A 24,498-nucleotide genomic window follows, 5' to 3' on the forward strand; every position below is an offset into this window, starting at 1 on the left:
CTCTGCCATCAGACAACTGTGATGCATCAGAACACAGACGGTTCGCACCTGGCCCAGTGCCCACCCGCACTGAGAACGTCGGCCGTCATCCAGTGGCCCACGTGCATGTCCAGTGCCACGGCTGCTGTTTGGTCTCGCGCCCGTCTCGTCTTTAGCTTCATACTGAACGTTTCCCTGCTTAAAGAACACAAGCCAGTCAGGCTCTAATCTTTCCATTCCTTAGCAACCCGCTTTCCATTGCCACCATCAGATGGTCATGCTGATTTTCCAAGCAATAAATGCTTTTGTTGTCTTGTTTTCAGGGTGAACAAAACTTTTTGTTTTTTTGGCTTTCGAGTCCCTGACAAGGAAGGCAACACTTGGGGTTGACTTTGCTCCGTGTCGAGTGGGTGCTCAGCGAAACACTGGTAGTTGTACTTCTCTAAAGTTGTACTGATACCTTAGGATTCTTGCCTTTAAAAAAATGCCTTTCTCCCTTTGGTTATCTTAGCCGGGGATGACAATAACACAAGGAGCGACTTATTTGAACAGTGTTGGACATTGGCTGTCCAAATGAGCATTGCATTTCAAGGTGGTTTCTTGGGAGGCCTTGCGTCTACTCTTCATGAGGTAACCACGGATCTGTGAAATCCTTGGTAATCCTTTGAATTGTTGTTCAGTCACTGAGTCATGTCCGACTCTTTGTGACCCTATGGACTGCAGCACACCAGGCTTTGCTGTCCTTCACCATCTCCCAGAGTTTGCTTAAACTCACGTCCATTGAGTTGGTGATGCCATCCAACCATCTTCTCCTCTGTCATGCCCTTCTCCTCCTGCCTTCAATCTTTCCCAGTATCAGGCTCTTTTCTAATGAGTTGGCTCTTTGCATCAGTGGCCAAAGTATTGGAGCTTCAGCATCAGTCCTTCCAATGAATATTGAGGGTTGATTTCCTTTAGGATGGAATGGTTGGATCTCCTTGCTGTCCAAGGGACTCTCAATAGTATTCTCCAACACCACAGTTCAAAAGCATCAGTTCTTTGGCACTCAGCCTTCTTTATAGTCCGACTCTCGCATCGAAACATGACTACTGGAAAAACCACAGCTTTGACTATATGGACCTTTGTCGGCAAAGTAATGTCTCTGCTTTTTAATATGCTGTCTAGGTTGGTCACAATCCTTACTCTGTCAAAACTGCCTTCTCAGCCAGGTTACTAGCCATCTCAGCCTCCTTACCTTATAACAACACTTTATTTAAATGATCTTAACTGGCTTGAAGACTCATCTTAGTTAGGATGGCTGACTCTGAAGCTGTTTCTAGAAGTTAAGTTTGTCCCCCGGGAAGACACACTTACCAACCACTCAGGGTGTCGGATGTAATGGGACGTGTGGGCCTCAGTGGCAGCTCCTCCTGTAGAGAACGTGGGACTCCAGGTGTGGACTGATGACTGACTGTTGAATAGCGCTGAGGGCCCCACGACGGCTGTGCCAGCATGCGACACTTCTTAGTGTCACAGCCAAAGATCTGGCCACGTTCTTTCCCTGGTGACTCAGACAGCAAAGAGTGTCCTCAGTGTGGGAGACCCGGATTCAGTCCCTAGGAAATGGCAACTCCAGTGTCCTTGCCTGGAAAATCCCACGGATGGAGGAGCCTAGCAGGCTACAGTCCACGGGGTTGCAAAGAGTCAGACACGACTGAGTGGCTTCACTTGTATTTATTATTCATACCTGTAGAATAAGAGTCAGGAGAGGAGCTTGGTAAATCTTACTCTCCATTAAGAAAAGTGAAAGAGGAGAAATTACTGGTGGGTTTTTATGCAGTAGAAATACATACACATTTTCTTAATGTTTTCCCCTCGTAGTCGCTTAGGTTACTTGTCCCTTTCCTGTTGCATCTGACATTTCTTGAAGCCTTTTGGGAATCCTTTTTCGGAGCCTCCATTTTCATAGAAGTTAGGAGGTTCTGGGTTTTACTTCTGACGGTGATTGCTAGCTACTAGGAAATCAGTGGCTGAGAGAGCGTTTTCTCCCCAAATGCTGCAGATTGTTTGGGGATTGTGTTTATTTTGGGGGGCGGTTTGTGAACTTAGATCCCCTTTTACACACCCACATGTGAGTGTGAAAGTACAAGGTGTAAGTCAGAGCCTGTCATCTTTAAATGCTTTTCTAACACGCTTATCAATTGAAACACTCAGGCCCATGCTCTGAAAGTGAATGCTCAAGTCTAAGTACATTTTGGTTTCTGCCAAGAACGAACACGTGTAGATCCAGTGAGAAGCTGGCAGAACACAGCGTAGCTCCTGGGAAGCAGATTGACGGTGGCGGATGGTGCTGCTGGATTGCGGTTCCCATCGGGCAGTGTGCGTCCTCGTCTAAAACAGGCTGGGAGGAAGCCCGCATTTACATATCATACTTGCCAGTGTTTGGACCAGTTTTGGGGAGGTGTATATGTCTGAAATACCGTGCTGGCCTCAGGCTTTGAAGAGTGACAGTAACAGGAAATGATAAAGTGGGTGTGTGTGTATGTGTATGTATAAAGATAATTGCTCCCAAAGAAGGGTGTTATTTTTGTTGTTGGCCATGCTTTGTATGGAATCTTAGTTCCCCAGCCAGGGATCAACCGTGTCACCCTGCGCTGGCAGTGTGGAGTCTTAGCCTCTGGACCTCCTCGGAAGTCCCCCGTCTTAATACCACAGCTTAGCCCTGCGATCCTATCACAGGATGGTCTGACATGTTCTGGTTAAAGCAGTGACTTGGGGTGGGGTGGGGGGAACCGCTGCGGGGTACACCTGGCTTACCCGGAGCACCCAGCACGCCTGACTGGGGGGGCCCTGGAGCACCCAGCACGCCTGACTGGGGGCCCTGGAGCACCCAGCACGCCTGACTGGGGCCCTGGAGCACCCAGCACGCCTGACGGGGGGCCCTGGAGCACGCAGCACGCCTGACTGGGGCCCTGGAGCACGCAGCACGCCTGACTGGGGCCCTGGAGCACCCAGCACGCCTGACGGGGGCCCTGGAGCACCCAGCACGCCTGACGGGCCCTGGAGCACCCAGCACGCCTGACGGGGGCCCTGGAGCACCCAGCACGCCTGACTGGGGCCCTGGAGGTATCCCTGGATTACTCGTCCACCTGTAGTTCCCATGAAATAGGGTCTTTAGCTAAGAAAGGAAACTCTGGGCAAGGAAGTGAACGGAGGAGCTCTGGGGGAACTGAGCAGGGCTTCCAGAGCTCTCGTGACTGCCGCATGTATTGTACTTTCTCACGTGTCATTAGTGTCCCAGCAGAGCTATTTGAGGAGTGGAAGCTGGAGAAGGAGATGTCCTGCACCCTTTGGCAGATGGAAGGTGAGGCGAGGCGACTTGGGAAGCTGGCATTTCTCAGCCTGCCTGGAATGTGAGCATCCCAGATGGCAGCTGGTGGAGGCAGCAGGGGACGCAGGTGGACCGTGTGAGGGTCGGGAGCTGAGCCCGGGGGTGGGATTTCCTGGAGGCGAAACGGGGCTACACCGTTTGGCACCAGGGCTGCAGAATTTTTAAACACAAAGGACAGAAGCATCTCACTGTTCTCAATCCCAATTTGTTTCTCGTCTCAGCGGAGAGGAAAATGTCCTAAGTCACTCAGTCGTGTCTGACTCTTTGCGACCCTATGGACTGTAGCCTGCCAGGCTCTGAGGAGCCTCTCAGTCCTTGGAGCCACCTGGTAAGAGGGGAAAACGATTACTTGTAAAGTGAGGGAGCTTGGTGAGGCAAGCGTGAATATGACCCTCGGGCCACTCAGACCCACGTGAGCAGATTCTCTAAATGTTCTTGGGTTGGGTGTTATCTCTTGCCTCAGACTTGCTCTGCAGAAGCCTGATAGACCCTCCAGGGGAAGTGTCAGCATTCCCCACCTACTGTTTCTCTTCTCTTTTCCCATGACTCATGCAAGAAAGGCAGGAGCTTGAGGGACGTCCCTGAGGTGCGTGGCCACGGCCCAGGCTCGGCGCTCAAGTGATGCGGATGCATGCGGATAGTGGGGACAGAATGGGGCCTCGGCAGCCCTGGCTCCTTTAGTTCCCTTTTGAAAGGATGCATTCCCCTGGCTTATTGTTTCACGCTCTTCTGTAGCATGGCTTCTTAGAAAAGATGACTGTCTCTTTATGCCCTTCCTCAGCAAGTATTAACGGTGGAGTAAGCACTCTTGTAAAGTCTTTATTTCCACAGCTTTTCAAGTAGCTGAGTACCAGCGATGTTAAGGTTGAAAATGAGGCCATCTCACTGGGAACCAACTTTCAGATGTTGAAGTCAATATAGATTTTTAATAACGTGGGAGGCTTATTACTAAAAGTACTCCATATTTGAATCATTCTTCTCTCTTATTAGCTCAGTTTTAGGAAGCAGTCCTAGGGATTCCTGAGGAAGAAAGTTTGGCTGGATCTGAGGGTTTGGTTGGATCTGATCGTGAATTTTCAGGATCTTTCTTGGGCATGCTGTTGGAGGAATACTGGTCTCTCAGAATATGACTATGAAGTGTTAACTCTGTATGCTGACTGACACAGGGATCCTGAGTTTAAAATGGTGGTTACCACCTCCCTAAAATTACACAGGAACCCAGATAAGTGAAAAAGCGAAAGTGTTAGTCGATTAGTCGTGTCTGACTCTTCTGTGACCCCATGAACTGTAGTCCACCAGGCTCCTCAGTCCATGGAATTCTCCAAGTAAGAATACTGGAGTGGGTTACCACTCCCTTCTCCAGGGATCTTCCCAACCCAGGATCGAACCCAGGTCTCCTGCATTGCAGACAGATTCTTTACCGTCTGAGTCATCAGGGAAGGGCCTCAGAATTCCACAACTGTAGAGTAAGGACTTCTGAAAGTCTACTCTGTTAAAGCAGTGGGAACACTGGCAAGACACATCGACATCAACTTTTCCAAAACTTTGGAAATTAAAGACTTAGAACAAAAAGAGTAATATTTGTTCAAGAACAGCTGCGTGAGCTCAGCAGGAGCAGTGAGCTTTGTGTGGTGTTTTAACTTGTGTGGATCCCGTCCTCCTTGCCCCAGCTCCATGGTGGCTGTGAAAGCCAGTGGCCTTGCAGCTCTGGCAGCAGTGAAAACCAGCAGTCTCGTAGCCACTGGGTGAGCGAGAACAAAGCTGGAGCTCCTCCAGAGGCCCGCTTCTTTCCAGGAAAGTGTCACCCGTCTGACAGCCCGCATGAACGCTCCATTCTTAGGGCTTGTCTTCATTTGATCTGACTGGAGCACACTTTGTGTAAGGGCCCCACTCCACTGCACATTGGTTGAGAATGGTCAGTTGCGATTGTTTCATCACGGCTGCCTGAGATGGTGTTGCTATTTGGGGCCAACAATTAACTGATCAAAAAGTACTGAAAGAAAAACCTGGGGATGGAATGTCCAGCGGGAGCCTTATAAAGTTCCAACATATTTCTGGGAATCTACAAGGCTCTGCACATGCCCAGGGAATACTGGAGAAGGCCCTACTTTCCCACCTGTGACTGGCCTTGAGGTTCTGCACAAGCAGAAAGTGAAGACTCTGTGGCTCAGATGTTGAAGAATCTGCCTGCAGTGCCGGAGACCTGGTTGGATCCCTGGGTTGGGCAGATCTCTTGGGAATGGCAACCCACTCCAGTATTCTTGCCTGGAGAATTCTGTAGACAGAGGAGCCTGGCGGGCTACAGTCCATGGGGTCGCAAAGAGTCGGACCCGACTGAGTGATCAACACAAGGCAGAGTTATGAACTGGCTGGCGAAGCCTGGAAGCTGCCCCCGCACACGCACAGAAGCCCGTGGTAAGGGCTGGGAGATTCATCAGCTCAAAGCATTTAAGGAAATCTCTGTTCAACTAATACTTAACCACTAAATCACTAATCAGAGATTTCGGTGGCCACATATGAACCACAAATACAGACTTGATAGGCTCAGTCCAAGAAAAATACTGCATGGCAACAGCAAACAACCCTGGGGTTCATAACAGTAAATCTGGATTCTGCTTCCCACACACTGACACGTTGTATTACTTTAAATGTCTTGTTTTCAACAGCAAATTGCAAGATACCCAAAGAAACAGGAAAACATGGCTCAAACACAGGAAAAAAACTGTCAACAGAAACTTTCCTTAAGGAAGCCTGGGTATTGGATACACTACACAAAACTTTAAATCTGCTTTGATAGATATGTAGGAAACCACATCTAGAGACTTAAAGGGAAATATGGAATGCTGTATCACCAAATAGAAAATGTGGATGAAGAAGTAAAGATTATTAAAAAAAAATAAAGATTTTTAAAAAAATTCTGGAGTTGAAAAGTAGAGTAACTAAACAGGAAACGTTGACAACATTATGATAGGTGAAAGAAGCCAGACACGAAAAGCCACGCTTTTATTTAAAGTGTTTAAAATAGACAAATCCAGAGAGATAGAAGGTAGCCTAGTACTTGCTGTAGGCTGGTGGCAGGGAGGAATAGGGTATGCTGTAATGGGTATAAAGTTTCTTTTGGGGTGAGAAAAGATTTCTGGCATTATCTAATTAATGGTGATAGATGCACAGCTTTGTGAATATATTAAAAATCAGTGAATTGTATATTTGAAAAGGGCAAATTGTATGATATAGGAATTAAACCTCAATGAGTCGTGTCTGACTCTTGTGACCCCATGGACTGCAGCATGCCAGGCCTCCCTGTTCCCACAGTCTCCTGGAGTTTACTCTAACTTATGTTGATTGAGTTGGTGATGGCATCCAACCGTCTCATCCTCTGTCACCCCCTTCTCCTCCTGCCCTCCATCTTTCCCAGCATCAGGGTCTTTTCCAGTGAGTCGGCTCTTTGCGTCAGGTGGCCAAAGGATTGGAGTTTCGGCTTCAGCATCAGTCCTTCCAATGAATGTGCAGGACTGATTTCCTTAAGGATTGACTGGTTTGATCTCCTTCCAGTCCAAGGGACTCCCAAGAACTTCTCCAACACCACAGTTCGAAGGCATCAATTCTTCTGCACTCAGCCTTCTTTATGGTCCAACTCTCACATCTGTACACGACTACTGGAAAAACTGTATCTTTGACTATATGGACCTTTGTCAGCAAAGTGATGTCTTTACTTTTTAATATGCCATCCAGGTTTGTCATCGCTTTCCTTCCAAGGAGCAAACATTTTTTAATTTCATGGCTGTGGTCCCCGTCCTCAGTGATTTTGGAGCCAAAGGAAAGAAAATCTGTCACTGCTTCTACTTTTCCCCCTTCTATTTACCATGAAATGAGGGGACCAGATGCCATATCTTCATTTTTTGAATGTTGAGTTTTAAGCCAACTTTTTTACTCTCCTCTTTCACCCCGATCAACAGGCTCTTTAGTTCCTCATCACTTTCTGCCATTAGAGTGGTATTATCTGCATATCTGAGGCTGTTGATATTTCTCCCAGCAGTCTTGATTCCAGCTTGTGATTCATCCAGCCCAACATTTCACGTGATGTACTCTGTTAAAAATAATATCTAGATAGGGGCACATCCAGGTGTATCTAGGGTGTTAAGATTGTGTCATAGGCTTCAGCATCTGGCCTGTGCAGACCTTGGGCATTTTGTGCCTTGGGTTGTATTCTTAACTCTGCATCTGATTTTGCCTATGCACCCTGCTGCCCTGGCTGGGTCGGCTTCTGTGGCACCGGATTGAGGGAGCAGCTTGGCAGTGTTGCTCTATCCTGAGAGGCCGATGTGGGCTGTTGTGATTCTTGCAGGAGCTTCAGCTTTCTTTGATGTTGGATGTGTCAGTGTTTCTCCCCATTCTTGCTGCTTGCACCTCGTCATTTTCCTCTCACCCTCCTAAGATGGTGCTAAGAAAAAATTAGCACAGTGAAGAGAAATGCCCTGGAGATGCTCTTGACCAGCTTGAGGCTATAAAAAGCATCTTCCTGAAGGGTGGTATGCAATCACAAAGTTGAACCAGTTGCTTACAAAGTAAGCGAGAATAAAGTTGAACTCTTGTCTTCTGCTAGTTAACTCAAAGGAAGAAATGATGCTGCATATTGAGACAAGGAGACAAAGCCCGAATGGTGGACACATAGAAGAGAGGACGCTAAGGCTTCAGCTGGCGTCGGCTGATGTTGCTGTGGATGATTGGCTTGTGAGAGGGTGCTGGAAACTATGAAAGAGACGGGACGGGGGTGGAGGGAAGGACGTCTCCAGAGCTGAAGAGTTGAACGGAGAAGCAGTTGTTTGGACAAAATAATAGCAACGATAACAAAACCTGCACGTATCTCAGATAACTTTCTGTAATGGATTCATCTCACCTATCCTCTTAGGAGGGAAGGCATATATTTGCACAGATACAATTTATAAAAAGTATTTGGGCCAGAGAATATCATAGTCACAAGGATTTCCTGTACTAGAGAGCAAAATGGAAGTAAAAAACAAGAGACTCCAGGAGGCAGTTTTAAGACCTTTATTTTTTTTTTTTGGCCTGAGGTTGTTGGACATTACGGATTTCCTTACAGATTTTCCTCTGGTCTGGCCACACAAAGTAATCATTAGGCTGGCACAAAGCGCCGTGGAAAATAACCACTGCTGACATCAAGAGAAATGATCGTGCCGTTCGGAAAACATAGGAAACTGGATGGCTAAGGAGCCTTTCCCTTGACGCCTTGGACTGTGGTTCGGTAGAAAAGCTACCTGTCGGTTTTTTTGTGGTCAGGACTTTTTGATAAATTGAGAAGCCCACAAATATGTGAGCCTGGAGGTAATTGTATTTTGGATCAGAGCCAGACTGGCATGGCGCTAGTAATTCCAGTTGTGTGGGAGGCAGAGTTGGTGGCTAGTGTCACATGAAGAGCAAAGTCTTAACTTCTATTTTTTTTTTTTTTTTTTTACTTTTATTCTTAATGTTTAACAGGACAATCTCCTTTCTGAAATTGGGCACATTCATATGGGCTTCCCTGGTGGCTCAGCTGATAAAGAATCTGCCTGCAGTACGGGAGACCTGGGCTCAATCCCTGGGTTGGGAAGATGCCCTGGAGAAGGGAAAGGCTACCCGCTCCAGTATTCTGGCCTGGAGAATTCCATGGGCTGTATAGTCCATGGGGTTGCAAAGAGTCGGACAGGACTGAGCAACTTGGCAACTACTGTGAATTAAAGACCTGTCGAGAACTGTGCCTCAGGGTTGGGGATTAACACAGGAAAATAAATGGACAAAATTAGGCCAGGTGGTCAGTTCTGTTTTATTTTGCTAGAATAGCAAGAGACAAAGCAAGAAGTAGCAGGGCCACAGAGGGAGGAAAGGGCTGGCGGACTCTTCTTGATCCTCTTTGAGGTTTGGCTCCGTTTTCCTGAACTCCTTCAGTAACTTTCGGCTCACTCCATAATAGGTAAAGTGAGACATCAAGATAAAGCCGGTGTCCTTCCACCAAGGGAATAGTTGGACTCCCTCTTATTTCAGTGGTTTTCAAATCCTGATCCTAGAAGTGTTCCAGTCCCCAACACCACCCCCCCAACATTTTATTAAAAAAATTTCAAGCCTATTGTTGTTCTTCAGTTCCTGAGTCATGTCCAACTCTTTGAGACCCCACGGACCGCAGCCTGCCAGGCCTCTCTGTCCATCACAAACTCCTGGAGTTTACTCAAACTCATATCCAATGAGTCAGTGATGCCATCCAACCATCTCGTCGTCTGTCGTCCTCCTCCTCCTGCCTTCAGTCTTTCCCAGCATCAGGGTCAAGCCTATAGAAAAGTTGAAAGAACACCCAGTAAACATTCATCTACTCACCACCTGGAGTCTACAATTAATATTCTGCTGTATTTGCTTTATCTTGTTTCCTCTTCCCATCTTATTGTTAGTTTTCAAAGTACACAACAGACATGAGTACAGTTCAATATTTGCTTATGAATCACTTGCAGGAATTATTTTCAAAGTTGAATTCCCAAGGGCCATCATGGAGCTTCTGAAGTAGAAGGGTGGGGGCTGGGCCCAGGAGCCTGGGCATTTTTTGGCTGTACTGCCGAGTGGCATGTGGGATCTTAATTCCCTAACTAGGGATTGAACCTGCACTCCTTGCACTGGAAGCATGGAGTCCTTACCACTGGACCACCACAGAAGTTCCCCTGTGCTTTGAACCTACCCCTCCCACCTTGATAGGGCTGTTCTTCCCAAGATCTAATTTGACTCCATAGAGAATGGCTTTCCTGGCTCTTACTACTAATGAAATATTTCTAGTATTGCTCTGGCTAGTTATTTACATTTTACTGATCTTCGGGAAAACAAGATGTAAAAACAGAGGGCTTGAAAAAAGGAGGGGAGAGAGCTCTTCTTGATGTGAGAATGGCAGGGTCAGCTGCGAGACACGGCTGGCGCTGGTCCTGCCGAAGAGGAGGAAGACGAAGGTGAAAAGGGAGCGTAGGTCAGCCCATTCCTTGTTGGGTTGTTTTCAGCGATCTGAGACAATATGGTGGGAATAAAAAGACACTGGCTTAGGGGAAACTGGACTTCGTCTCTGGAAGGGTCCGTTCACTTCACCACTTCACATCTGCGGTTGCGGAAAGATAATGCTTTATGATGGGTGCTGGATTAAATGAGACCATGGATGGAAGAGTGTTGATAAAGCCTCCTGTGTAGCCCCAGATGGTAGGAGCGCTCTGGGGCTGAGTGTGGCAAAGTGCTGAGACTCCTATTCCTGTGAGGTGTATGGCAGACATAACCCAGGGCAAATACCTGCTGGTCATACTGCGAGGAATGCTGATGAGTCACCGTGGGAATCTTGACGCAGCTCTGGGGTTTAATTACAACATATCCTCGGGCAAGTTACGGAATGTCTCCCATCTTAATTTCCTTCATTTCTTTTTTTTTAATTCATTTTATTTTTTGGCTGTACCGTGTGGCATGTGGGCACTTAGTTCCCTGACCACGGGTGGGACCCAGGCCCTCTGCAGTGGAAGTATGGAGCCTTAACCACTGGACTGCCAGGGAAGTCCCTTATTTTCCTTCATTTCTTCATATCTGAACTGGAGATAACTTGACTGATCTTAAAGATCCATTCCTTGTTAGCATTCTCTGCTGTTGAATTCTGGAAGAAAGGCTTCTGGGAATGGGATGACAGTGATGAATGGGAAGCGGCTGACAGGTGGGAGTGAGCATGCGCTTTCTCATTTACTTACCACGGAACAGTCACTGTGTTCCAGGTCCTGGCCTCAGGACTGTAATAATACTCATTTTTTAATTTTCGAAACACCCTATAAAGGTGTAAATAGGTACTATTAATACTCCTATCTCCATGATGTAGAATAGGAAACCAAGGCTCAGAGAAGTTTGTGATTTACTCCTAATCACAGCTGGGAGACCTTGATGGCATGCAGGCGGTCTGCCTCTTGGGATCTTTACCACCTGGCCAGCTCCCCTGAGGGCTTTAGAAGGCTGCAGGGGAATCCTGGGGGGGTGGGGTCCCTGGAGTAGGGGGCACTTGTGAGCTTCAGGGATGAGAGTTGGGGTGTGTGTGTGTGTAGAATTGAGGAGTTGTTTTGTTCTGGGTTGGGTTATGGAAGTTATTTTTCTGTTTTAAACTGCTAGGCTTCCCTGGTAGCTCAGTGGTAAGGAATCCACCTGCAATGTAGGAGCCACGAGAAACACAGGTTTGATCCCTGGGTTGGAAAGATCCCCTGGAGGAGGGCATGGCAACCCACTCCAGTATTTTTGCCTGGAGAATCCCATGGACAGAGGCACTTGGAGGGCTACAGTCCCTGGGGTCGCAAAGAGCTGGGCAAGACTGAAGTGACTTAGCATGCACGCACGCAGGGCATTTTAATACCCAGAGGATGGGTCGGTGGAGGGGAAGCAGGGGTGGTGCGGTGGTCCCCGGGAAAGGGGCAGGGCTGGGGTCCAGTGCTCACGCAGGATTCCCTTTAGACGAGGAGCACCCCCAGACACCTGGCTCCAGCAGGTGCGTGGCTATCTCAAAGCAACCATAGTTGACTCAAGTTTCAGCATTCTGGTAAAAGCTTCCGGTTTGACCTCATAACCCTTGAGGTTTTTGGTTCTCACAACTTCGGAGACACTGAAGCGGATACGGATAGTCAAGTGGGATCATTTCTGCCAGCTCGCCATATTGCCTTAGAGACCTTTCTGGTCCGGAAAGGTGAGAAGCTGTATATTCATTAGTTTGAGCCACCTCATGGGTGACTTGTGGAAGAAATAGCTCTTGTCAGGAAAACCTCTGTTGCTCTAGATCACAGAGCCAGGCAGGGGGGTGTTCCTTATTCCTGTACCTGCTGCTTGCTTGCAAAGTATCCCCACGCGTTTGTGGGAGAAGCCACACTTGGATGCTGTAAATACAGAACTTCCTTCACCTGGTTGGACTTGGGGCCCAATAAACCTGTTGTAAGTTATATATATTGTAAAGTCGAAAATGCATTTAATAGCCCTCCTAGACAGCATAGCGTAGCCCCATCCACCTTAAACATGCTCAGGACACTTCTGTCGGCCTGCATGTGGGCAGGATCTCCCAGCACAAAGCCTCTTTTATGATGAAGTGTTGCCTGTCTCACGTGACTTGGTGAGGATGGTACTGAAAGTGAAGAGCAGAGCGTTAGTCTGGATACAGGTAGGTTGAAAGGGTATCAGCTGTTCTCCCTTGTGATGGGGGCCGCTGGCTGGGCACATCATAGGAAGAGCGTTCTGCATGTCACTGGGCCAGGGAGAGGTCGAAATTCAGAATTGAGGCTCTGTTCCTCGTGGGTGCCAATGACTTCGGCACCATTGTAGAGCCGTGAAATTGTAAGCTGAATCACTGTACATCGAGGGGCTCTCTGTAGAGAGGGTTTCTGTTTGTTTATTTAATATATTTTTTTAAACTGTGACTTAAAATTTTTTCCCCCCATTTTTCCCTTATTTTCTGACTGCATCATGTGGCATGTGGGATCTTAGTTCCCTGACCCAGGATCAAACCTGTGCCTCCTTGCATTGAAAGTGTAGAGTTTTAACCACCTCACCACCTTGGAAGTCCCTCTGCTGTTTAACAATCAAGTATAAGCAAGCGAGAAAGAAAAAGAGAAAAACAAAAGTCATTTACTAGCTGACCAGGGAGCCTGGGCCCTGGGGGGCTGCCCCCCAGCTGCCTGGCTCCTGTGAGATGAGTCCAAAAGTTCCCAGGGTATCTGGTGGGACCTGTTGGTGGAGGCCAAGGACAACTGTTCTTTTCTCTGCCCTTGCCTGACCTCAGCCAGGAAGGGAGAGCAGCAGTCCCCTAGAGCATTCTCTCAAGCTTCTTAGGATGAAAAAGCTGCTTCGGGGCTGGGGAGAGGCAGGGGCGGGCAGGGAACAGCCCTGGTCTGAAAGACATATGCGGCCAGATGCCTCAGCATCAGAACTCCAGGAATGAAAGCTGTCCCGGCCTTTCAGCTCCTGTGTGATCGTTGGTATCACCAGGGCGTTGTCATCTGCTGCCATCCATGAATATAAAGCCTGTGGTGTTTTAGCTACAGTGCTTGCATGGATGTGGACTCGCTTTGGAAACTCATCTGCGTTTGGGGATATGGATTCCAAATTTCAGATAACTAACTTCCAGATGAAATTTTTAAAGTCAGCCCGTGTTTTAAAGCAAGAGAGTTATTATTTGTGCAGAATGACATCTGAAAACACGCAGAATGACCTGAGTCAAAACACGTAAATAAACCATCGTATCTTCCTCTGCCCTGAGGTGAACTACACGCTTTGTTTATTTTCCTGTTCCCACTCTTACTTCTCAACCTCAGAGTACTCTCAACCTCAGAGTAATAATATTAATAATTATTAATATTAGAGAAGTAATTAAGAGTTGGCCAACTCTTCTGAACTTCCTGCTTTTCCCAGGCAATTTCTCTCTAGCAAATGTGTTTTGTACAGAATTCAAATTGCCCATTTCCCCAAGGATACCTTCCTTAGACCTGGCAGTAACTACCTAATCTAGAAAGCTCTGCCTGTATTTGACAGGCTATTTATATTTGAGCGTGAAATAATGTGTGTCTTTCACTGGAGAAAGGAATGCTTCAGAAAGGGATTGCAGCCCAGGACTAAATATGCAACACAAAGCCTCAGCTGTTTGTTTATCCGGACTTTGAAAAATGGCTTTAGCTTTCGCTCTGGACGTGTACTGTATTCCTAATTTATTGATTTCCTTATCTTGGTGTCATACGTGCTTTTATTCGTTCTTATTCCTCTACATTCGGCTTTTCTTACTTTCTGGCCGTGTTTGCTCTGTTACTTGGTGACGTGTTGTTGGGGGCAGAAGACTCTCCCAAGGGTTGGGAGTGCAAATCGATCTTTAAATCTTTGTAGTTTTACACTTCGTGAGGTATCAGGTGCTGTTTTCATGGAGAGGGAGTTTGGAACCTGGATTTTTTACCTGTTTCTAAGAGCACCTAACACAGAAGAGTAAGTGTTATGATTTTTCAAGATAAAGAATGAGCCTATAATGCATTTATTAAGTGTTTATATTAAAATCACGTATGAATGTGAGAGTTGGACTGTAAAGAAAGCTGAGCGCTGAAGAATAGATGCTTTTGAACTGTGGTGTTGGAGAAGACTCTTGAGAGTCCCTTGGACCGCAAGAAGATCCAACCAGTCCATCCTAAAGGAAATCAGTCCTGAATATTCATTGGAAGAACTGATGCTTAGCTGAAACTCCAATACTTTGGCCACCTGATGTGAAGAACTGACTCATTTGAAAAGACCCTGATCCTGGGAATGATTGAAGGTGGGAGGAGAAAGGGACGACAGAGGATGAGATGGTTGGATGGCATCACCTACTCAATGGTCATGGGTTTGAGTAAGCTCCGGGAGTTGGTGATGGACAGGGCGCCTGGCGTGCCGCAGTCCATGGGGTCGGAAAGAGTCGGATATGACTGAGCGACTGAACTGAATAAGTGTCTATTAAGAATATGTAATAATTACTTAATAGTAGTTTCTGCAAAAGCATATGTGTTAGTTGCTTAGTCGTGTCTGACTCTTGCCACCCCAGGTTACTCTGTCCGTGGGATTCTCCAGGCAAGAACACTGGAGTGGGTTGCCATTCCTTTTTCCAGGGGATCTTCCTGACCCAGGGATCTAACCCTTTCTCCTGCATTGCAAGCTGATTCTTTACCATCTAAGCCAAGTAGTTTGTGCAAAGTATGTGGGAAATGTAATGATTTAATTGGACACAATACCTGCCTTCAGGGAGCATACCGTAAGCATTTTTGAGTCTTTCTACCGTGAAATGCAACACGTGGAAAAGTGCACAAACAAAACACGCAGTCCTGGTGCAGCACAGTGAGCCCCGTGTCCACTGCCCCGCCCTGCTGGCGCTCCTCCCCTTGACCCCCTTGCTCCCAAGTGTTCAGATTCAAGTAGAAACTCCAGTTCTTAAATATGCCAATGTTGTTAAGGATATGTGTTCCTAGGTGGAAATGTGACATGAAAAATAAAAATCTCAAGTAGCCCAACCAGAGTCAACTGATGTTATTTTTTGATGATTGTAGTAGTTTTATAACCAATTTTCTTTTATGCATTAAAACGGTACCCTTTATGCATTTTACACTGCCTTTTTAATTTATAAAATAAACATTTCCTTTAAAAAATGTTTAGTAAACTTTATTATAAGTGATTATAAAGTATTCCATTATGTGGATGTTCCCGTATCACTTGTCTGTTACATATTCTTGGACTGTTTTCCCTAATGTTTCCCATGTTACAAGTTGCACTGGGAAGTGTTTTTATTCATCGTGATCTTTCCTTTGATTTACTACTGTTTTCTCTTGATAAGTCAAAGAATGTATGCATTTTTAGGAGGAACTTAAATTCTAAGTCAAAAGTAAGTAGTAGCATACCCTGGATTAAGATTTATAAGAGAAGAGAAGGTACCTGTTTTGTCAGCTGAGGATATGAGCTCTGCCTTGGTGCCTTCATATAGTAGATGCTCAATGAATGTTCATTGATTGAATGAATGAGCACAGAAAGGCAGTGATCATAAGGGGTTCAGTTAGTTGTATAAACAGGAAGTGCTACAGTGGTTCATAGTAATTAGAAAGAAAGAAAGAGAAGTCCCTCAGTCATGTCCAACTCTTTGCGATCCCATGGACTGTAGCCTGCTAGGCTCCTCTGTCCATGGGATTCTCCAGGCAAGAGAACTGGAGTGGGGTGCCATTTCCTTCTCCAGGGGATCTTCCCAACCCAGGAATCAAACCAGTTCTCTTGCACTGCAGGCAGACTCTTTACCATCTGAGCCACCATAGTAATTAAGATAATAGCTAATGCTTGTTGTGTTAACAGTTTGACACCAGGCCTTCATCCTAGGTGATTTACATGAGGTCTTGGGTTTTGGAGAGGAAGGGAATCCACATCTAATGCTCACATTAGAGGTAAGACTTTAAAATTAGGTGAGTTTAAAAATTGAAACAGCTCAAGTGTCCATCTGCAGATGAATGGGTGAACAAAAACATACCTCCCATCATTCAGCAAGAAAAAGGAGTAAAGTGCTGACATGTGTCACAGCACAGATGGACCTTAAAAACGTGCAGTGAAGGAAGCCAGTCCCAAAAGGCCGCATATTAGTCTCTTTATGTGAGGTGCCTGGAATAGGTGCATCCGTAGCCACAGAAAGATTAATGGTTGTTTAGGGCCGGAGCGGGGGTGGGGGCGGAAGATGGGTATAGTTTTTCTTTTTTTTCAGGTGGTGACACTGTCCTAAAATTTGATAGTTATCTTGGTTGCTTCACTCTGAATATATTAAAATCCATTGAATTGTACAATTCAGCCCATAACGGTGGTTACTAGTTTGAGATGAGGAACCCCTGTGTATGGAGGCACAGGCATGGGCCACAGAGCTGGCAGATCTTTCTAGAGTCAAAGGATGGACCACTGTGGTGGGTGTGCATAGAAGTGTGCGCTGGGCCAGTCACGGAGGGCTGTGTGTGGCAGTCAGCGGTGTGCACTTGGTCCTCCAGGCAGCGGGGTCCTTGGGATCAGCTGATGGTGATGCAGTAGAAGCATCTTCCAGAAACTTAATCCAGGCTGCTCTGCTGGTGTGCTGCAGAGGCAAGAGGCTAGCAAGAGGGAGGGGAGTGTGCAAGATGGTGCGGCAAATGCGGGGAAAGTACAGGGGCTGGAGGCCCGAGAGGCAAAGTTCAGATCTGAAACGTCGGAGGTGACTTCAGAGTTTGGAACCTTGACACTTGTCAGTGCAGTAATATGAACTAGGGAAATTAAGTAAGTGCAAATACAGGTTCCAGTGTCTATAAGTTCTGTGAAATGTTGCTGATACTCTAGTGTGTTGTTTCAGTCAAAGCACAGCTTTCATAGTTTTCTTCCAAGCTGAATCTTTGCAACCAGTCTTTCCCTAGTGAAAAAGGAATCTCTTATTATACTCTCATGAAGCATAGATTCTCCTAAGAGACTCCTAAGGGAGTTTTCAGGAACCTAACTCTAGGGGTTGGATGGAGACAAGTGTATTTGTTAGTCATTTGCGTTAGTTTATGTTGTTCAGTTTAGCAGAGTTTACAGCTGGTTCCTTGGCAAGGAATGGTTAAGATTCCTACTGACTACTTGTGATTTTGAGTTATAACCTTCACAGCATGAGGGTAGACTCCCTGGTTTTGGAGAATTTTGCTTATAGATATTGAAGTTTGAGCTGTTGGATATCATACATTCTTTAGCTTTTAATCCTTTCAAACGTTTGGGTCTAACTTTATTGAGCACCATATAGTATTCATCATCCAGACCGTCAGGATAAGATTCTTGTCAGAGACCCTTGAGTGGACGGCTCTCCAGGTAACTTAAAACTCTCTGAGGTGCAGAATGGTCTGTAAAATAAACCACCTGCTGGGTCAGGAGGGAGAAAATAAACTGAGATGTTAATATCTGTTTGTATCTGCAAAAAGAGCTTTGAAAGGATTGACAGGAAGCCTAGCAATATAGTGGCTGCCTGTGGTGCTTTGTGTGGTGGGGAGGGGGGGAGGGAGTGGGAAAAGGTTGGTGGAGAACGGGGAACCTGGCCGGATGAGGTCAGGGTGAGAGACGGATGCTTTTATATTATATCAGCTTAAGGTATTTTTTTTTTTTAATGACATGAATGTATTATAATCCTACCTTGGTACCCACGGGAGATCAGATACCAAAATCCATGGACGCTCAAGCCCCTTATATAAAACGACATGATATTTGCATTTAACTTAACCACATCCTTCTATGTACTCTGAATCATCTCTAGCTTACTTATAATAGCCAGTACAATGTAAGTGCTGTGTAAATAGTTGTAAATACAATGTAAATGCTATGTAAACAGTAGGACTTTTTTGGGAATATTTTTAATCCATGGTTAGCTGACTCTGTGGATAAGGAACCGGTGGATACAGAGGGCCTATTGTACTTATTTAGGAAACAATTTCACTTTCTAAGAAAGTTAGGGAACAATTCTTGTCCTTGGTTTTTAGCCTCCCCTCCTTGTTCTGCCATATTATATAGGACATATGGTCACATGCCTGATATATTTTAAGTATAACCAGATTTTCTACAAATTGGCTGACTATTTTTTTATTAAAAATGAATTTTTAAATCCAAGGGAATTACTCTATGTTTGGGGGAAAAGTATATTACTAATTATACTAGTTTTCTACTGCTGAGTAACCTCAAAATTTAATCAGTTATTTTAAATTAAAAATTTTAAAGAATTACTATGTCATAGTCCTGAAAGCTAGCCTTTGTTTTAACTGCGTAAATTTCTCAGCCTCTTGCCAAAAGAATTTTATTCTGTACTGTCTCTGTGCATTTCAATCCAAGCTGTTGATTGTTCTTGCTAATGTACTTCTTTTAAAAATGTTGTGGATGTCCTATGACTCTTATTGGGGGTTCACTTTATTAGACAGAAGTCATATCCTCTGATCTCTTCAAGATGAGCAGTTCTCTTTGGGCTTTTTCTGAGAGCACTGAGGGGCCACAGGCTTCCTTCGGAGGAGCCTTTTTGTTGGTCTGCATGATTCTGAGGAGGCGTTCTCAGTTCTTAATGCAGATTCTATCGGTGGCACCTTCAACACTCTGCCTGGACGTTTCCTTAGATCAGGCTGGCAGCAATGCTGCTGACCTTTCTTTCACTAAATAATAAGGATTCTTTTCATTACAACTTCTAACAGCATTTCCCTCACAGGACACCGTAAGTCCCAGTCCCCTGAAAGACGGTCAGCGTTGTACGAAGCTTTATCAGAATGCTGCAGGCTTGTCCTTTGAGTCCTTCCAACTTCTCTCCGCTGCCAGATTCCAAAACCACTCACACAGTTTGGGTTTCTCTCACAGCAGCACACCAGTTCCAGTTACCAAAATCTCTACAAGTTATATATTGCTGCAGTGCAAGTGAGTCCAGTTACCAAAATCTCTACAAGTTATATATTGCTGCAGTGCAAGTGAGTCCAGTTACCAAAATCTGTACAAGTTATATATTGCTGCAGTGCAAGTGAGTCCAGTTACCAAAATCTGTACAAGTTATATATTGCTGCAGTGCAAGTGAGTCCAGTTACCAAAATCTGTACAAGTTATATATTGCTGCAGTGCAAGTGAGTCCAGTTACCAAAATCTGTACAAGTTATATATTGCTGCAGTGCAAGTGAGTCCAGTTACCAAAATCTCTACAAGTTATATATTGCTGCAGTGCAAGTGAGTCCAGTTACCAAAATCTCTACAAGTTATATATTGCTGCAGTGCAAGTGAGTCCAGTTACCAAAATCTCTACAAGTTATATATTGCTGCAGTGCAAGTGAGTCCAGTTACCAAAATCTGTACAAGTTATATATTGCTGCAGTGCAAGTGAGTCCAGTTACCAAAATCTCTACAAGTTATATATTGCTGCAGTGCAAGTGAGTCCAGTTACCAAAATCTGTACAAGTTATATATTGCTGCAGTGCAAGTGAGTCCAGTTACCAAAATCTGTACAAGTTATATATTGCTGCAGTGCAAGTGAGTCCAGTTACCAAAATCTGTACAAGTTATATATTGCTGCAGTGCAAGTGAGTCCAGTTACCAAAATCTCTACAAGTTATATATTGCTGCAGTGCAAGTGAGTCCAGTTACCAAAATCTCTACAAGTTATATATTGCTGCAGTGCAAGTGAGTCCAGTTACCAAAATCTCTACAAGTTATATATTGCTGCAGTGCAAGTGAGTCCAAGCTCAGTGGCTTCAAACAGCGAACATCATTCTTCCATTTCTGCAGGTCAGGAGGCCCCGGAGTGGCTCCAGCGGGTGGTGACGGCTCAGGGTGTCTCTCGAGGTTGTCATCTGTACACTGGCCTTGGCTGGGGTCATCTGAAGGCTTGAAGGGGGTTGGAGGACCTGCTCCCCAGCTGTCTCACGTATGCGCCTGGCGAATTAGCGCTTGTTGCCAGGGAGCCAGCTCCTTGCTGTGTGGAACACCTTCACGGCATGGCAGCCGTCCGTCCTTAGCACGTGGTTCAGAAGAGAGGTGCCAGCCGCCACGTGTTTTATGGTCTCCTCTCCCCCGGTCACTTCCACAATGTCCTCTCGGTTTATGTCCTTGCTGTTTATTGTGGAGGGTGACCACACAAGGGTGTGCATTCAGGAGGCAAATTCACCTCCCCATCAGGATCGCCCCATGATGGGGGTCACCAGGGAGGCTGGCCAACACAGGTTCTGTGGAATTCAGCGAGATACCTCAGTTGATTATGGCTTGCCAATGAGAATGGTTTGCTTTAAAGACAGGCCATCTAATTTCTATTGATTAGATTGGCGCTTTTTTTTTTTATTACCATTTGGCCCTTGTTTGCAAAACTCTGCCTAGAATGGGCCTCACCCAGCTGAAGTTTACTGTTACTTATATGCCCTCGCTATGTTAATAGAGGCCACAAGAAGGAACCATGAGGACTTCACTATTGCATTTTTGCATAAATGCAGCTGTGTGTGTTTATTACTCAATATCCATCTCATAACTTCTTAAATGTTTTCCTCCAGACATCAGTGTGAGCAGAAACTTGGTTTCTGTTGGCTCCTTGGCCAGGGAGAAGCTGAAATTGAAATTTGTTGAAGTATAGCAGTTAGGTTGATCCTGGCTTATTACTACTCTTATTACTTGATATTTTGCTATGAGATGTTCCAATGTATTTGTGAAAAGCCAGATCTTGAATTCAACAAATGTTTATTGCACTCCTTGTTTGCTGGACTTTGCTCCAGGTGCTGTCGATACAGAAGTAAAACATAGGCAGCCTCACTTTTGTACAGCTCCCATCTAGTAGTAAGAAAATACATACACTTTGCTCCAGTCTGCAGCATTTGGCCTCAGAGAAAGCCTCGTTCATATACATCGCCTCCTCCTCCATTCAGGTTTCATCTCATAATTCTAGTTGGTTCATAGGAAAAACCTGAAGAGAATGTGACTAGTATGAGTTGTTGATTTAGGAGAGAAAGCTTTTAGAAGTGGCTGATGGGCACTGAATAAGATGGTATGATGCGTAAGATCATGAGATTGAAATCTTAGAAGGCCCCAGGTTCAGATGGTTTGAAATGCATCTCAGAAAGGTGAATGGGAGATATTGCATCCACTGAGAACAGGAGCTCCAAGTAAGAGCCGCCAGCCTTTTGGACAGAACTGTAGAACCTGGGGGCGTTCTTCAGGTCTTGGGTGGAACGCTGGCCATGCCCTCAGCATCACCTTTTATTCCTTCTCTTCCTTCGAGGCTGTGTTTGTACTTAGTGGTCATTGCCCAGAGCTCCCGAGAGTGACTCACAAGTGAAACTGTATGTGAACAGTTGAGGGGCCTTGTAAGGAGGTATTCCTCTAAGTGTAAATTATTCTGGGAGTGGGGGGCCTGAAAGTCCTTGTCACTGGATCATGAGGGGAGTGCAATGTGACAGGCTCCCAAGCTCCTGTGAACTTTGTGGGTTCCTTCTCTGTTCTTTGGTGAATGGCTCTTTCTCATCTTAGTGGTATTATCCAGAGAATATCTTATGGGTTTATCTTATTGCCCTTGCAACTTCCTTTCCTTTTTTATTTTTTTTATTATTTTTTTATTTTTTCCTTTCCTTTTTTAAAACAATATTTATTTTTGGCTGTGCTGGGTCTTCACTGCTGCACGGGCTCTTCTCCAGTTGCAGAGATCGGGGGCTGCTCTCTAGTTGGCGTGTGTGGGTTCCTTCTCTTGCTGCAGACCATGGGCTCTAGGGCGCATGGGCTTCAGTCCTTTCGGCTGCTGGCTCTGGAGCACAAGCTCAGTAGCTGTGGTGCATGGGCTTAGTTGCTCTGTGGCATGCGGGATCTTCCTGGGTTAGAGATGGAACCCGTGTCTCCTGCGGTTGCAGGCAGACTCTTCACCACTGAGTCACCAGGGAAGCCCTGCCGTTGCAATCTCTGACTTTGTTGCTTGTTCTTTTTGTAGAATTTTTTTGTTTGTTTGTATAGAGGTGTGTTGTTTAAAAAGCTTAGAAAACAGCGACCTAAAACTCCATTGACTCGTGGACTTAAAGTCTGTATGAGAGCCTGAGTGGAGATGGTGTGGCCCAGCATCCAAGCAGGTAAACCTCTCTGTTCAGTGACTGTCTTGCTGATGCTTGTGTGTCGCTGCTGGCTGGGAGTCCGGTTCCTCCTGAAGCCCCTCATTCCAGACGTGGGATAGTAACATAGCAAAGTCTTTCTTCTTCTGAGGGGTGGTCATGGCCTGAATCAGGTCAGCCCACGAATTCTTATGTTGAAGCCTTAATCCTCAGTTCTTGAGAACGTGACTTGGTGGAGATAGGGATGATTAAGCTAAAATGAGGCCTTTAGGGTGGGCTCTTGTCCAGACTGAGTGGTGTCCTGATAAGAAGGGGTCAGGATACAGGAGAGAGGGCACTGTGAGGACACAGCGACCACATGGCCATCTGCCAGCCCAGGAGGGAGACCTCCAGAGAAAGCGGCCGTGTGGACACCTTCATCGTGGACTTCTGACCTCCAGAACCATGAGGAATAAATTCCTGTCGTTTAAGGCACCCCATGTGTGGTGTTTTGTTATGGCAGCCGTGGTAGACTAGTACAGGAGGGATCAGCCTTCTTGTCAGTTCTACACACTCACCCTTATTCCATCGTAGGAGCCGAGAGAGAGCCAGGCTGAGCCCATGTCCACATGACGACCTTCCCAGGTCCTTTCTGCCCACCTGTGGAACCCTTTCCACCAGAACCAGGCCCTCCACTGACTGGCTGCCAGTTTGCATCTCTCTTCATGTGTGGTGACCAGAATTTGGCACTGTGGAAGGTTCCAGAACCTTCCAGTGCAACAGAGTGGACAGTGCTCAGGGTTTGGAGTCCCTGAGATGTCACGTTCACGTGCACTTCTCTATCCTTGGGCAAATTGTTGAACCTTCTGGGACCCCATAAAAGGATCCCTGGGTCCTCATTTATCAAAGGGGAAGTGAGATTGTATGTGTCGCTTGGCCAGTGGGGACTGGTGTGTGGTTAGCACCCAGGGTTAGGATGATCAACTGCTGTATCTCCGCTGTTCATCGATGCTTCCTCCGTACCAGGCACCGCTGCTCAGGGCTTGACAGGGATTTACATTTAATATGCAGTTAATCTTCATGTGAGACAGGAGTGTACGTATTAGCTTTATCCCCATTTTACAGATGAGCCATTGGCATCTCGGAGACGGTTATATAACTCGTCCATGCTCCTGCAGCCAGGAGGAGGAGGGGCCAGGGCTTCCATCCTAGCGGAGGCCTCCTAGCTGCCTTCTTAGCTGCTGGGCTGTGTTCCGCTAACACACGATGGCACGAGATTTTGTCTTCCTGTAAAAAAGCCTGTAGGGTTGTTGTGAATGTTGCCCAAGACCGCAGAAGCTCCCGTATGACCACTCAGCACTGTGGGCTCTTAGAAGAGCCAGGCCCCCTCTGCCCCCGGGGTGGGTGTGGGACTGCTCCCCCGCAAATGCCTCCACACTGTTGCTCTGTGGCTCAGGTAGGGAAGGTCAGATCCACTTGTTCAGTGTCATCTCTGGAGCTGGTCATTCTGTCATTCCACGGACTAAGTGATCTTCGTAGCTTTGTGTCAGCTCCAAGCGTGGCAAACAAGCCTTCTAGGAACCAAGTTGAAGGTATGGGTGAGAGGTAAGATGAGAGGGGCTGGGGTCAGGGCAGGTGCCACGACTCACCAGCAGCATCTTCCTCCCTGGCTTGAGATACTTCGACCAGCTGGAGGGTGTTGGCCACATGGTTAAAAATGTGGACACACCAGCTGGAGGTTTTGCACACGAGATAAATGATAGGATCGTGGGACCCAGATGATTCAGATCTGCTGGGAATTTAGAGGTTGGGATGAGGGGGTGGGTTTATGCGTAGAATGCAAGAGAGATTGCCAAGCATCTGTTACTTGGAATTGGGAAGTAGAAGCGGGTCTGGTGGGGCACCATGTGCCGAAAGTGAAAGTGTTGGTCGCTTAGTCGTGTCCAGTTCTTTGGGACCCCATGGGCTGCAGCTCACCCGACTGCTCTGTCCATGGGACTCTCAGGGCCAGAATACTGGATTGGGTAGCCATTCTCTTCTCCAGGGGATCTTCCTGACCCAGGGTTCCAACCCAGGTCT

General features: G+C 46.3%; 1 protein-coding gene and 1 long non-coding RNA gene across 18 annotated transcripts in view; both read left to right on the top strand.

The window, feature by feature from the left end:
* Nucleotides 1-24,498, top strand: part of NEDD4L (NEDD4 like E3 ubiquitin protein ligase) — a 375,462-nt gene that overhangs the window by 21,353 nt on the left and 329,611 nt on the right. The window lies entirely within an intron of this gene.
* LOC147346347 (uncharacterized) overlaps nt 1-24,498 on the top strand; it is a 71,699-nt gene that overhangs the window by 3,420 nt on the left and 43,781 nt on the right. Inside the window, exon 2 of the long non-coding RNA XR_015154128.1 lies at nt 1-24,498. This exon is cut by the window's right edge and continues 43,781 nt beyond it. This is a non-coding gene — a long non-coding RNA (uncharacterized LOC147346347).

This window comes from Bos grunniens, chromosome 24 (assembly GCF_055505025.1).
Source record: "Bos grunniens cultivar Pamir isolate PY7600 chromosome 24, Bosgru_T2T1.0, whole genome shotgun sequence".
Lineage (NCBI taxonomy): Eukaryota > Metazoa > Chordata > Mammalia > Artiodactyla > Bovidae > Bos > Bos grunniens.